Here is a 14417-nt window from a genome sequence, read left to right on the forward strand (position 1 = left end):
TAATAGAAAATAGAGATAGATACTTCAAATAAAGTAGATTAGTAGTTTTATTTGGTATTATAAGAGAAGAATGCAAGGGTTTGAGAACACACTCATCGAAAAAATTTATATCCTAATTTACTTTTACACAACACATTGAATTACGGTCAGTAACAATTAGAATACACTTATCGATTTGGTATTATAAGAGAAGAATGCAAGGGTTTGAGAACACACTCATCAAAAATATTTATATCCTAATTTACTTTTACACAACACATTGAATTACGGTCAGTAACAATTAGAATACACTTATCGAAAATATATCTTTCTAATTGTTCTTTATTATTTTTTTATTGCGAGGAAAAAAGAAGAAAAAATAATAGACTATACACTGTGAATGTAGATGCAAGAAGAATGTCATCCAACTGAGGAGGAGCAATCCAAATCTTGAAGGAAATAATAATGTGAAATAATTTTTAAGTTCCAAGAAAATTGATATGGTATATGAAATTTATGAAAACAATGAAATCTTAATAAATTATGTAATAAATAAAATACAATGAAACAAAAAATAAATAAATGTTGACAATATTTTTGTGATAACGAGGATCATTGAAGTAACAAAGTTTGTCACAAGAAAGGGGGGTTTGAATTGTGACCCTTTAAAATTTTAACTGCAAAACAATTTAAGCACAATACACACTATGACAGTAAATGGTTAGACTAACTGGAGAACGTTCTCCTGGAATATAAGTGCAGTAAAACGAGTTAGTGTTTGCACAAATAAAAAGAGTAAGGGAAGAGAGAATCACACAAAGAATTTATCCTGGTTCACCCCTTAATAGTATGGGCTACTCCAGTCCCCACTTGCGTGAGATTATCCACTATAATCTAGACCAAGATTACAGAAACTTCCCTTTGATCTAAGCCCAGATCAAAGACCCTTTATGATCTAAACCAAGATCACAAAGTACCCAGCTATAACCAGCTGCTCTACCTTTACAAGGTAACCTCAATCAATTATACCCAATTGACTTGAGAGAATCCTAAGGATTTTTCAATGATTTCTTTGGATCTAAGCTTATACACCTAACCGGATGTGAAGCTTACAAATTGATACACTCAAAGTACTCTACAAATATATGATCCTAGATTTCTAAAGAGCTTTAGAGTAAGAGTGAAAAGGAGAGCTTGATTGCTTGAGATGGAATGTATTAGATTGCTTTGTGTGCTTCAAGTTCTTGCTCTTCCAATTAAACCAACGTGCTATTTATAGATGGAGATGCTCCTTTGTTGCTTGGACATCACACATATACGTTGTAAGTGAAGAACTAGCCGTTGTGATAGAAACAAAATAGCCCATGTGATTTTGTCTATGAGATGCTCCAGGAGATCATTCTTCTAATGGTCTCTAACTGTCACATTGTACTTGTTGGTCAGAAATATTCTTTCACCAACTGTCAATGAGTTGTCTCTGAGTGTATATCCTTTGCAAATGTATTTCCCATGTGAGAAAATAAGATTTGAATTCCTTTGGATAAGATTGCCACCTAAGTGCAGAAAACTGGGAGATCATTCTCGAGGACGTTGGAGACCATTCTCTGAAATGGTGTGGATAAGGTCCAACAAAAATAGAGCTGTTGCAAGTTGTTGCAAGTTGTCAAACAGCTGTAAACTCTTCATCAAAGGCATAGAGTAGCAACTGTTCACTTGTCCTTCAAAGGACACATGAATAGTGAAATGAGTACTCTTTTATGGGAGAGTGTAGCCACCCATGTCATAAACTTGTACTTGGATCAGATGTGAAGCTTCCTTGCAAGCTGTATGTACTTGTTGTTGAGTTCTCATTGGTCTAGATTAACTTCTTTAATGATGTTCTTGGAGAACATAAAGCCTTGTTGCAAGATGTGAAGTTATTATTCCTTAAAGAAGCTTATTCGAGTAAGCTCAAGAACCAAAATCAATTCCTTGCCTTAAATGACTTATTTGCACTGTTATGATCCTTTAATAAGTCCAACTTAAAAGTTCATTCTTGTCTTGTACCAAGTTGACTTGAATAAGTGCTTATGCTTTTGAACACGTGAGTCTGGAGACCAATCTGAGATCATTCTCTGAGGCAGATTTGTCTAAAACGTGTTTGATTCTTTTCTTATGAGTGAAACAAGGTTAATTTAATCCATTGCATCTGTTCTTAAATTAAATCACTCAAGAGCACTTGTTAGATCACAAAATGATCAGAATCAAATTAAAATTTAATTAAGGGTTGTTATCTTTAAAACATCAAAATAGGATTTTGTCTCAACAATCTTCCCCTTTTTGATGATGACAAAACCTTTAATTAATTTTTTATTGTGATTTTGATTAAACCATATTCAATAATAATACTTGTGATTTAATCATATAAAGCTCCCCCTTAATTTTAGCATTCTTTATCAATTTATAAAATATGCAAATGCAAATTGAGTAAAAATATGTAAACACATAAATCAAACATATCATTCATTAATCAAACTCATAATCAGAGAATATGACATTGTTCAGGTACATGATTAATGATCAAAACGATTCAAAACATAATCAAAGTTTTTAGAATTCAAACAACATACAATTAGAAGTTGAAACCAAAACAACTTCCAATTATATCTACAAATTCTAAAACTGATACTACATAATTAGAAACAAACAGAATAATTCAAAAGAGTCTAAAATGCTTCACAATCTCCCCCTAATTACTACAGAATTCATTCTCCCCCTTTTGTCAACAGCAAAAAGGCCTGGGAGGTATGAAGGAGTGCTACTGAGGATCTGCAGGAGAGGAAGGATCAGAGTTGGATTCTTTGTCAAGTTCTGGAAAATCTGGAACTTGTGGAGGAGGATTGGATGAAGGTGGATTGACACGCATGGCAGGGCAAAATTCTTCAATGAGCCAGGTCCTAAAGAGCTGGTGCTCATGGATAGTGTAGTTCATCAAAGTGTTATTGATCTTGACAGCTTCAAACAATTTGACCATATCCTTTCTGGTCTGTGAAACATCTTGCTCAAGTTTTGATTTTTTGGAGGGTCTGGTATTAAAGGAATGGATGTTAGCAGAGCTTTGGTACGCAGCAGAATCATTGGTGGAGATATTTGTGCAAAAGGAGCTAATGGATGCAAAATTTTGAGGAAAGGAAGGTAGTGATGGTCCGGCATCAGTAAACACAGGTTGATGCATCTGAGCATACTTAGGAGGGGTTTGAATGAAATTTCTCAGAAAATCTGAAGTGGTATTGAAAGAGGTTTGAGGTGATGTCATCAAAGGTGAGAAAATTGATGTATTCACTAGATTGTTAATGGTTGAAAATCCATCATTCAAGACAGTGGTGTATTGATTTTCAGGGTTTTCAAAGTTATGTCCTAAGTTATCAAATTCTAAGGATACAAAAGGATTGAACTGAGCAGAGGTGGTTTTCTCACTTACACTTTCTTTGGCTTTTTCACTAGGAGCTGAGACAGGGAGAACGGTCTCTGGATGGTCTTCCTGTGTTGTCACAACTTCAGCCAATAGGTCCAGATTGGTTTCCTTTTCAAATTCCTCTCTTTTTCTTTTCTGGCCTTGATCACTAATGGTGTGATCTTCAATATCTCCTATGAACTTCATTCTTCCAACATTCTTTAGAGAGAATGTGGTTGAAGAATTCTTTCCTTCTTCTCCTTCAAAACTGACTTGGAACTTGTTGAACACTCTCGTTAGAAACATTCCATAAGGAAGAGTGACTTTCTTAGACTCGTTTTCAATGGTGTAGCTCATGTGTTTAAGCATGATGTAAGGTAGGTTGAGTTGTATCTTGTTGAACATGTGATACATAATCATCATGTCATTGTCAGTGACTTTATCCTTACAACCCTTCCTAGGAAAAATAGCATGAAGACACATGTTGTGAAACATTTTAATGACATGTTTCAATTTGGATGAGGGTGGAGATTTGGTTAGGATGGTACCAGGTTCATACATCTCGGCCATGAGAGTATTTTTGTCAACTCCTGCCATGGAGAACCAGCTTTCTCCATACAGTTTGTGACCAGTTGTGGGAACACTTAGAAGTTTTCCTAGAAGTTCTTCTGTAACCTTGATTTTGACTCCTTTTAGTTCAGAAACAATTGAATCTTGTTCTGAGGAAATGACTGCATTAAAGTAAAAGGCTGAGATAAGATTTGGATAATGTGTTTCTCGGATGTTGAACAAACTTGTCCATCCAAGAGGATTGGTGTATTGGGTTAGGTCATGATCTGTGTTGATGAGATCATCAAAGTTATATACTCTACCAGGAAGTATAGGTTTTTTCTTTGAAAAAATTTTGAAACTTTGTTGACAATCTTCATGAATAAGAGGAGCAGGCCGGTTTTTTGAGTTTTCTAATCATGATGTCTTCTTCCTCAGAAGACTCTGATTTTTTCGAGGGTTTGGTTTTGGTTTTTGATGAAGAGGGTTTTTTGGAGTAGGTTTGAAGGATAGGCGCAGATTTTGCCTTTGGTGATCCTGAAGGTGTGTTTTCTGAATCATCATCAGATATTGAGTACACGGTTTCATCAATGGTTGGTTTTCTTCCTGAAGCTATTCTATTAGATCTACGAATTTTGGAGGTACCAACAGATTTTGATTTTTTGGTTTTGGGAGGAATTGGAGTAGACTTTGAACTAGAGACAATTTTAGCTTTTGGTGTGGATGTGACGGTTACCCGTGGAACTTCATTTGTGATTTCAACAATGGTTTGAGAACATTGAATGGGTTCAATGACGGTTTTACAAGTAATTGGAATGGCTCCAATTAGAACTTCAGAGATTTGAACCGTTGTTGGTGGTGGTGATTGTGGTGCAGGTGTGGTTTCAACAGTGGGTTGGTTTGTTTGAGGAATACTTGAAGGATTTGATTGAACTTCAATCTCATTTTCATGGTCTAAAAGAGATTTAAAAGAGGTAGAGGAGGATGATTTGGTACCTGACTTTTGAGAGGAGGATGAGGAACTATCCATTTTGTTCTTGTTGGCGGGTTTCTTCAATCGAGCCATAGATACCAGTTTGATTTTTTGGAGATGAACAGTGGATGAGGGTTTGATGAATAGTTGGGAGAAAAGGATAAGAAATTTTCGGAGGTGATGATGGAAAGTGTAGAGTTTGTATTGATTAAATAAAACTCTAATAAAAGAGTGTATAGAGAATAGGAAAAGATTGATAGATAGGTTAGGTGTAGCTTAGTACAATTATGAATAGTGATTAATTGTACTTAGGAAAACTAAAAAGAGAGAGAGAAGAAATTATTACGAGAGAGAGAAGGAGATACCCTAGGGAGAGTAAGGGTTTTTGTGATATAAAAATTAATCTGAAATAAGTATTTAAGAGATTCAAATAAAACCTATATCACTTCTTTTAAGAGGAATTCTTTTTCGTGCATGGAAAGAATGTTCTCCTGACGTTCTCCAAGAATGAGATTTTGTTCAACAATGCTTAGCTGGGATTTTTATAATTTTAAAATTTTCTTTAATAAAATTAAAACGATCTTCAACTAAAGGTTTTGTAAAAATATCAGCTAATTGAGATTCAGTGTCAACAAATATTAATTCAATATCTTTTTTGCAAACATGATCACGTATGAAATGATGTTTAATTTCAATATGTTTAGATCTAGAATGCTGAATGGGATTCTTTGATAAATTAATGACACTAGTATTATCACACAAAATTTTAATATTTGTGTACCTTAGAGAAAAGTCTTCAAGTTGGTTTTTGATCCATATCACTTGTGAACAACAATTTGCAGCTGATACATATTCTGCTTCAGTTGTTGAGAGTGCTATTGTGTTTTGCTTACTGCAGCATCAACTTACAAGAGCTTCACCAAGAAATTGACAAGCACCACTTGTGCTTTTTCTTTCAAGCTTGTCACCAGCATAGTCAGCATCACAATAGGCTTTTAGGTCAAAATGAGATCCTCTTTTGTACCATAGACCAACATCTGGTGTTCCCACCAAATATCTAAAAATCCTTTTGACTGCTGTAAGATGAGATTCTCTTGGAGATGTTTGAAATCTTGCACAAAGACCAACTAAGAATACAATGTCTGGTCTACTTGCAGTTAAATATAGAAGTGATCCAATCATTCCTCTATATTCCTTCTCAGACACAGTTTTGGGCCAGCAAACCGTTTTTCTTCTTTTCTTGGGCTAATAATGTACTACATGTCATATATTTAACACATGCTAAATAATATAAAATATAAAATTAAATATTATTTGCAACTCTTCTATTTGGCAACGGTTGATTGTGTGATCGATCGTCCCATAATTCTTCATAAAATCTTCAATTCTTGGTAGCTAATAATCGTGCCATCATGTTGATGAGTTGCGGTGTGATTTTTCCAGAAATTTGCCCGTTTTGTAATTTATCTTCAAATTCTTTGTGATGTATCAACTCTTGCTAGAATCATCTCTAAACCATGTAATTATATCTAAAACCTTATTAAAATACTATAAAATTGCTACTCAAAACATAGAATGACAGACTGTCATTACAACCCCAAACTTGAACTGTTACTTGTCCTCAAGTGACATGCCTGTCAAAACAAAACGGTCAGGGAATTAACAAATTAATTTGAATGATTAAAATCTCATAAATTTTTTTTCTTCATCCGGCGATAGAACCACCGGTCTTAACTTCAGTGATTCTGCTCAATCAGCACTCTGACATCTAAGACTTCAATCAGATTCAGTCCAATGACCGTTCCCCACGATGTCCAAAGTTCAACCTTATCTCTCACTCACCATTTCACTCAATTTGACAGGGTATTCACTCCATCAACATGCAAATGCTATTTTACCATAAGCTTGAAAAAAATTCTAAACGTCAATCAAAGTAAATACATCACACACATTTTTGAGGTCTTGAGGGTTATAACCTGGCTTGGGTAAATGGTGGGATAATTTTGGAAAAAGTATGCTAAATTGGAGTTAGATATCCACTACTATTCCTTGTTAAAGAATTACCATTACGGGATCTCAATTCATTGTTAATCAGGTACTTAGAGAACTTATTTTTCAATTTTTTTTTAAGATGCCATTATTTTTCATGCTTAAATGGCTCTTTGTTATTTTTTTATTCTTTTTTAAGAAACTCAATTATTTTTTTAGAGTCTCTATTATTCTCTTTTTTTTTTTTTTCAAGTTCTCTAGTACCCCTACCCCAAACTTAAGATGTTGCTAATTCCAGAAGCAATCCCAAACTTAAAATGATGCCATGACAAGGAAATTTAAAGCTTCTACCTAACTCCAAGGAGGGCAAACAGATAAAAATTTTCAGATCAAAAAGGCTTATAATTTGGTATGTCACCGAAAGAAAAGGGGAATATATTTTTTTTAGGCTCAAAATGGTTTAGCAACGGATAAATAATAACGGGGTAGCTTGAAAAGGCTCAGAGCACCAAACAAATGTGCCTCTATGTGTGTAAATGCAAAACCAATCAACAGTATAGAATAGTCGCAAGTTCTAGAAAATATACAAAGCATGGATACACTCATAAGATGTGAAAGAAAATGGTATACCGTGGAATTTATTTGGCTCAATATGCTCACCAGCTGAGGTATCTGAAGTTGAACTAGTACACCGTGCAAAACTCCATCTTTCCTATTCATCTCTTTGTCTCTTGAACCATCACGCTTTCATGAGCAGTCACACGTCAGTTATTCTTTTATGTGCAAGTCTAAGAGATTCTCATCATGCAAATTCAGGTGTTAACACACTGACAATTCTGTAAAGACATAAAAACATTTAACTTGATAATAAACAAAGTAAAAAAAGGATGAAACATAGGGGATTGTCAACAAACAACGACCATGACTGACTCTTTTTTTTTTTTTTTTGAAAAATTAAATACTGAAAAAAAATAAAAACATATCTGATGGGTTGCCTCCCATTAAGCGCTTCTTTACCGTCATTAGCTTGACTCATCACCAATCGTTAGGGTGGCATATATGACAAAAAGAACACATCATCCTTCTTCTTCCTCTTGTTTGGTAGGAATTCCATGAACTTGACATAAAGAGTCAAGTGCCCCCATCCTCTAACAGTCAAGCCTTGGTAATATGTGCTCTTCCACTTTAGAGAAGAATAATGCTCCTTTTTCAAGTGACATTTCTTTTTGCTTTCCATTGGTGGAGACTCATATGTCGCATATAGATCAACATTCTTCACTCTTGAATTCTCTTTCATGCCATTATTTTTGTTTTTTGAATTTTCTTCTTCTACCACAATAGCATGATGTTTCATCTCCATCTCAACCAACTTCTTCTCACACTCATTTGCTTTCTCCATGAGATTATCACATTGCACTTCAAATCTATCAAAGGAAACTTGATTGGACCTCCAGAATTCATCCAGAATACTTTCGAGTTGTGAATTGTAATTAATCATGATCACTTGTGGCTCTTCATCTTTACTACAAGGTTTTTTATTATATTCGCAATCATGATTTTGATCACAATAAACACACCTCTCCTTTAGCTTCTTTATATCTATTTCCCTGTATTTTTCCTCAAGTCTTGATCTCAATAATTGATAACGAAGAATGCCTATTTCTTCACTATCGATCAATATATTCTCATACCATACTCCTGTCATTACTACAAAACTCAAGGAAACTTTTCAGTAGCAGAGCACAATGAAATAAACATGAAGTGTAAAAGATTTTTTATATACAAAATAAAATAAAAATAACAGAAAAAAATTAAATAAAAATCCTATATACAATAAATTGTTTGGTCAAAATTAATCAACAATCCCCGGCAACGGCGCCAAAAACTTGATGACAAAATTAGCAAGTGTACTAACTTATCGTTAAGTAATAAAATTTATAAAGTTCGTATCCGCAGGGATTGTTCCAATCTCGACAAAACAATTGTATCGTATTTAGGACGTAAATAAAAAGGGGGTATGCTTGGCATATATTTAGTTTTCAGACAGTAAACTAAAGAGATGATTTTTAATAAAGATTAACGGATGATTAGAATTTTCGATTCACTTCCTCTTCATGATTTGGTAAATGCGGTCCTAGGCTTCCTCTTCACTCTTATTGTCACGATGAATTAACTAAATAGTTCAGACCAGTGTTAATGACTAAGAACCCTTTTCCATAAAAATAATTCCCTAATGTCTTAGGTCAATTCAAATTCATAGAAAGATTTATGCACGTTAATTCTATTTATCATAGTACAATAATCTGATATCTCTAAAACGACTATTGACCAAACAATTATTTCAGATTCAGGTTTCAAAAGTTATGGTTAGTAATCATTCGATTCCTAAATTCAATTCATAAATTCGTCAATTCATAAAAAGCATTAAGCGCAGAAATAACTGAATAACAATAATACTAAAAAGGTCCCAAGGATCCTCAACAATTTACATGGTTCAAATCAATTCAAGGAAGATCATCTACTAATTCTAATCAATAGAGACTTAGTTACTCATAATTAATTTAATAAGCAACATAGAGTGATCAAGAGAGAAAATAAACCAGGAAGCTATGTTGTTGTATCTGCCGTTCTATCACTTCCGTTCCTTCTCCAAAAGCCTGCGTGATTCCGCCTTTTTCTTCCCGTCTGCTGCTGTGCGTGATGCCTTATATATATTATCCATGAAACCTAATGTTTTCTTTTAGCCACATAAGCCAATCACAATTTTACTTTCTTTTTGGGCCAGCAAACCGTTTTTCTTCTTTTCTTGGGCTAATATTGTACTACATGTCATATATTTAACACATGCTAAATAATATAAAATATAAAATTAAATATTATTTGCAACTCTTCTATTTGGCAACGGTTGATTGTGTGATCGATCGTCCCATAATTCTTCATAAAATCTTCAATTCTTGGTAGCTAATAATCGTGCCATGATGTTGATGAGTTGCGGTGTGATTTTTCCAGAAATTTGCCCGTTTTGTAATTTATCTTCAAATTCTTTGTGATGTATCAACTCTTGCTAGAATCATCTCTAAACCATGTAATTATATCTAAAAACTTATTAAAATACTATAAAATTGCTACTCAAAACATAGAATGACAGACTGTCATTAGTCTATCATACCATGCTCTTGGTGCTTGTTTAAGTCCATATAGAGCTTTGGTAAGTTTAAAAACATGATTAAGTTTTTGCTCATCTTTAAAACCAGGAGGTTGATGGACATAAACCTCTTCATTTAAAAATCCATTTAGAAAAGCACTTTTTACGTCTATTTGAAAAAGTTTAAAACATTTATGAGATGCATATGCAAGTAAGATTCTTATTGCTTCTAACCTTGCTACTGGTGCAAATGTTTCATCATAGTCTATACCTTCTTGTTGATTATAACCTTGAGCAACAAATCTTGCTTTGTTGCGAATTACCTTACCATTTTCATCCATTTTGTTTCTGAAGACCCATCTAGTTCCAATGATAGAATGGTCTAAAGGATCTGGTACTAGCTTCCAAACTTCATTCTTCTCAAATTGTGAAAGTTCTTCTTTCATAGCAATTATCCATGATTCATCAGTGATTGATTCTTCTATGGATTTTGGCTCAATTTGAGAGATCATAGCTAGATTGTTCTCATCAACTTGAAATGATCTTCTGGTTCTTACACCTTCTGCAGTGTCACCTATTATTTGTTCTTGAGGGTGATTGCTTACAACCTTCCAAGTTCTAGGAGGTTCTTGTGGTGGTGATTCCTGTTCTATAACTTGTTCTTTTGATGAGTTTTGCTCATCTTCATCATCTATTTCTCTTACACATGATATATCATCAAATTCATCAAATTTTACATGCATGCTTTCTTCTAAAGATTTTGATGTTAGATTATAAACTCTATATGCTTTAGAGGTTAGAGAGTATCCTAAGAAAATTCCTTTATCAGATTTAGAGTCAAATTTTCCTAGATTATCTTTAATATTTAAGATGTAACAATAACACCCAAAAATGTGAAAATAAGAAACATTTGGTTTTTTATCTTTCCAAAGTTCATAAGGTGTTTTGTTTAAAACTTTTCTTATAGACATTCTATTCAAGATATAGCAAGCAATGTTGATAGCTTCAGCCCAAAAGTATTTTTTAACATTGGATTCATCTATCATAGTTCTTGCCATTTCTTGTAAGGTTCTATTTTTCCTTTCAACAACTCCATTTTGTTGAGGAGTTCTTGGACAAGAAAAGTTGTGAGAAATACCATTTTCATTGAAGAATGATTCAAAATAGGAGTTTTCAAATTCTCCACCATGATCACTTCTTATGGAAATGATATTTGAACCTTTTTCATTTTGAACCTTTTTACAAAAGATTTTAAAAGATTCAAAAGATTCATCCTTACTTTTTAAAAACAAAACCCATGTGTATCTAGAGTAGTCATCAACAATAACAAAACCATAGTTTTTACCACCTAGACTAGTAGTTTTGACAGGTCCAAACAAATCTATGTGAAGTAATTCAAGAGGTCTTTTAGTTGAAATAAAATCTTTAGGTTTAAAGCTACTTTTGGTTTGTTTTCCCTTTGTACAACTTTCACATAATTTATCTTTGTCAAAACTTATTTTTGGTAATCCTCTTACTAGATCAAGTTGAGAAAGTTTTGCAATTGTCCTCATATTTACATGTCCTGCCCTTTTGTGCCAAATCCATTTATCCTTTTCAAGAGATACAAAACATGACTCAACAGGCAATTCATCTAGATATATGACATATACATTCTTTTTCTTGATCAATTAAAAAGAGTTTTTCCAGAAGATATTTGTTTAATTTCACATGTATGAGTTTTAAAAACAACTTCAAGACCATTATCACACAGTTGACTAATACTTATTAAGTTATGTTCTAGACCCTTTACATAATGAACATTTTCTAATTTAGCAGAATTAATTTTACCTATTATACATTTACCTTTGATACTAGCTTTTTCATTATTACCAAAGGTAACGGTTCCTCCTTCCTTTTCCTCAAGGGAAAGGAAGCTGTGTCTGTCTCCAGTCATGTGCCTCGAGCAGCCACTGTCCAAGTACCATGGCTTTTTCTTGACTGCTAGTAGACATTCCTGCATTTGAGTTTAGTAAGACTTTTGGTACCCATAGAGATTTGGGTCCTTGATGCTTAGTGTTTTTGAAAGACATTCTCTTATGAGATAGTTTTGTGTATGTATTCTTTTGAAACCAGTTTTGTAGACTATTTGGAGAATGATCTCTTACAGAATTTTTAGATCTTTTCTTAAAGCAAAAATATTTTATATGTCCATGTTTATGACAAAAGGAACAGAATAGTCTTCTTTTTTTATCCTTTTTAGGTAAGAAAACTTTATCATTCATTGTTTGTTTTTGATCTTTTTCAAAAAAATTCTGTTTAATATTTGGAATGTTTTCAAAAATTTTGGCAGCTTTTTCTAACACTGAATCATTTTGTATTAGTACTAAGTTTTCTTTTTGTATTTTATTCTTAAGACTTTCTTCTGACTTAGATACTTTATCTAGATCATTTTGAACTTTTTCCAAAGTTTCTTCTAAAATCTTATTTTTTGTTTTATATTCATCTTTTTCTTGAATTACTCTAGTAAGTTCAATTCTAAGTTGATCATATTTTTGAGCAGTAATTTGTGAGTCATATAAAAGATTATCAAATAATTTTTCAGTTTTTAAGCATGATGAACAAGGTTCAAGGTTTACCTCATCAAAGTCAGTTCTGACCATTAGGCAAACATTTGCTTCTTCTTCTTCTGGTAATTCTTCTAGATCGTCCCACGTAGCCATCATAGATTTGTTGTAGGGAGGTTTTATTGGCTTTAGATTTGGACATTCATTTTTGTAATGTCCAGTTTGATTGCATCCGTAGCATTTCACTTGGCTTAGGTCAGCTTCATTTCTTCTTGGTGGGAATGATCTTTTGATTTGATTTCTTCTCATCATTAGCTTTTGGATTCTTCTTGAGAGAAAAGTCATTTCTTCCTCATCATCTTGTTGAAGATGATTCTCTTCATCAAATCTTATTTCTCTTTTTAAGTTCTCTTCTACTTGTGATTCTAGAGCAATCATTTTGTTCTTTGCTGGTTTCTTTTCTTGAAGTATTGCTTCATGAGCTTTTAAAGATCCAATGAAATCCTCCAGATCCATTGTTTTGAGATCTTTTGCTACAGTTATTGCAGTTACTATGTGTCTCCATTCTTCTGGTAGACATCTTAGTAGCTTTCTTATTCTATCATGTGTGGTATATTTTTTACCAAGAGAATTTAGCTCATTTATGATAACTGTAAACCTTCCATACATTTGATCTATAGTTTCACCGTTATTCATTTCAAACAGTTCAAACTTTCGTACTCCTATGTCAATCCTTGTTTCTTATATGTGGTTGGTTCCTTCATGGTGTGTTTGAAGAGTGGTCCACATTTCTTTGGCCATCTTGCATTCCATGATCCTGTCATATTCTTCCCTGCACAAAGCACTTTTAATAAATAATTGAGCTTTAGTTTTTAGTAGTACCCTGTCAGATTCTTGAGTTGTCCACTCAAGCTGTGGTTTTGGTGTGAATGAGTCTTTGACTTGTGGAGTATAGTCTCCAACTTCTACTACAGTCCACATGTTGATGTCTTGTGACCTAAGAAATAGTTCCATCTTGTCTTTCCAGTAGTAGTAGTCATTTCCTTCAAAAAGAGGTGGTCTAGTTGATGATCCTCCTTCTGAGATGAATTTTGCAGGTTTGGACATTACTTCCTTCCTGAATCTTTTCCTCAAGCACTTGTTAGATGCTTAGCTTTTAGAGGCAGTGCTCTGATGCCAATTGAAGTAACAATGTTTGTCACAAGAAAGGGGGGGTTTGAATTGTGACCCTTTAAAATTTTAACTGCAAAACAATTTAAGCACAATACACACTATGACAGTAAATGGTTAGACTAACTGGAGAACGTTCTCCTGGAATATAAGTGCAGTAAAATGAGTTAGTGTTTGCCCAAATAAAAAGAGTAAGGGAAGAGAGAATCACACAAAGAATTTATCCTGGTTCACCCCTTAATAGTATGGGCTACTCCAGTCCCCACTTGCGTGAGATTATCCACTATAATCTAGACCAAGATTACAGAAACTTCCCTTTGATCTAAGCCCAGATCAAAGACCCTTTATGATCTAAACCAAGATCACAAAGTACCCAGCTATAACCAGCTGCTCTACCTTTACAAGGTAACCTCAATCAATTATACCCAATTGACTTGAGAGAATCCTAATGATTTTTCAATGATTTCTTTGGATCTAAGCTTATACACCTAACCGGATGTGAAGCTTACAAATTGATACACTCAAAGTACTCTACAAATATATGATCCTAGATTTCTAAAGAGCTTTAGAGTAAGAGTGAAAAGGAGAGCTTGATTGCTTGAGATGGAATGTATTAGATTGCTTTGTGTGCTT

Source organism: Trifolium pratense, linkage group LG2, assembly GCF_020283565.1.
Source record: "Trifolium pratense cultivar HEN17-A07 linkage group LG2, ARS_RC_1.1, whole genome shotgun sequence".
NCBI lineage: Eukaryota > Viridiplantae > Streptophyta > Magnoliopsida > Fabales > Fabaceae > Trifolium > Trifolium pratense.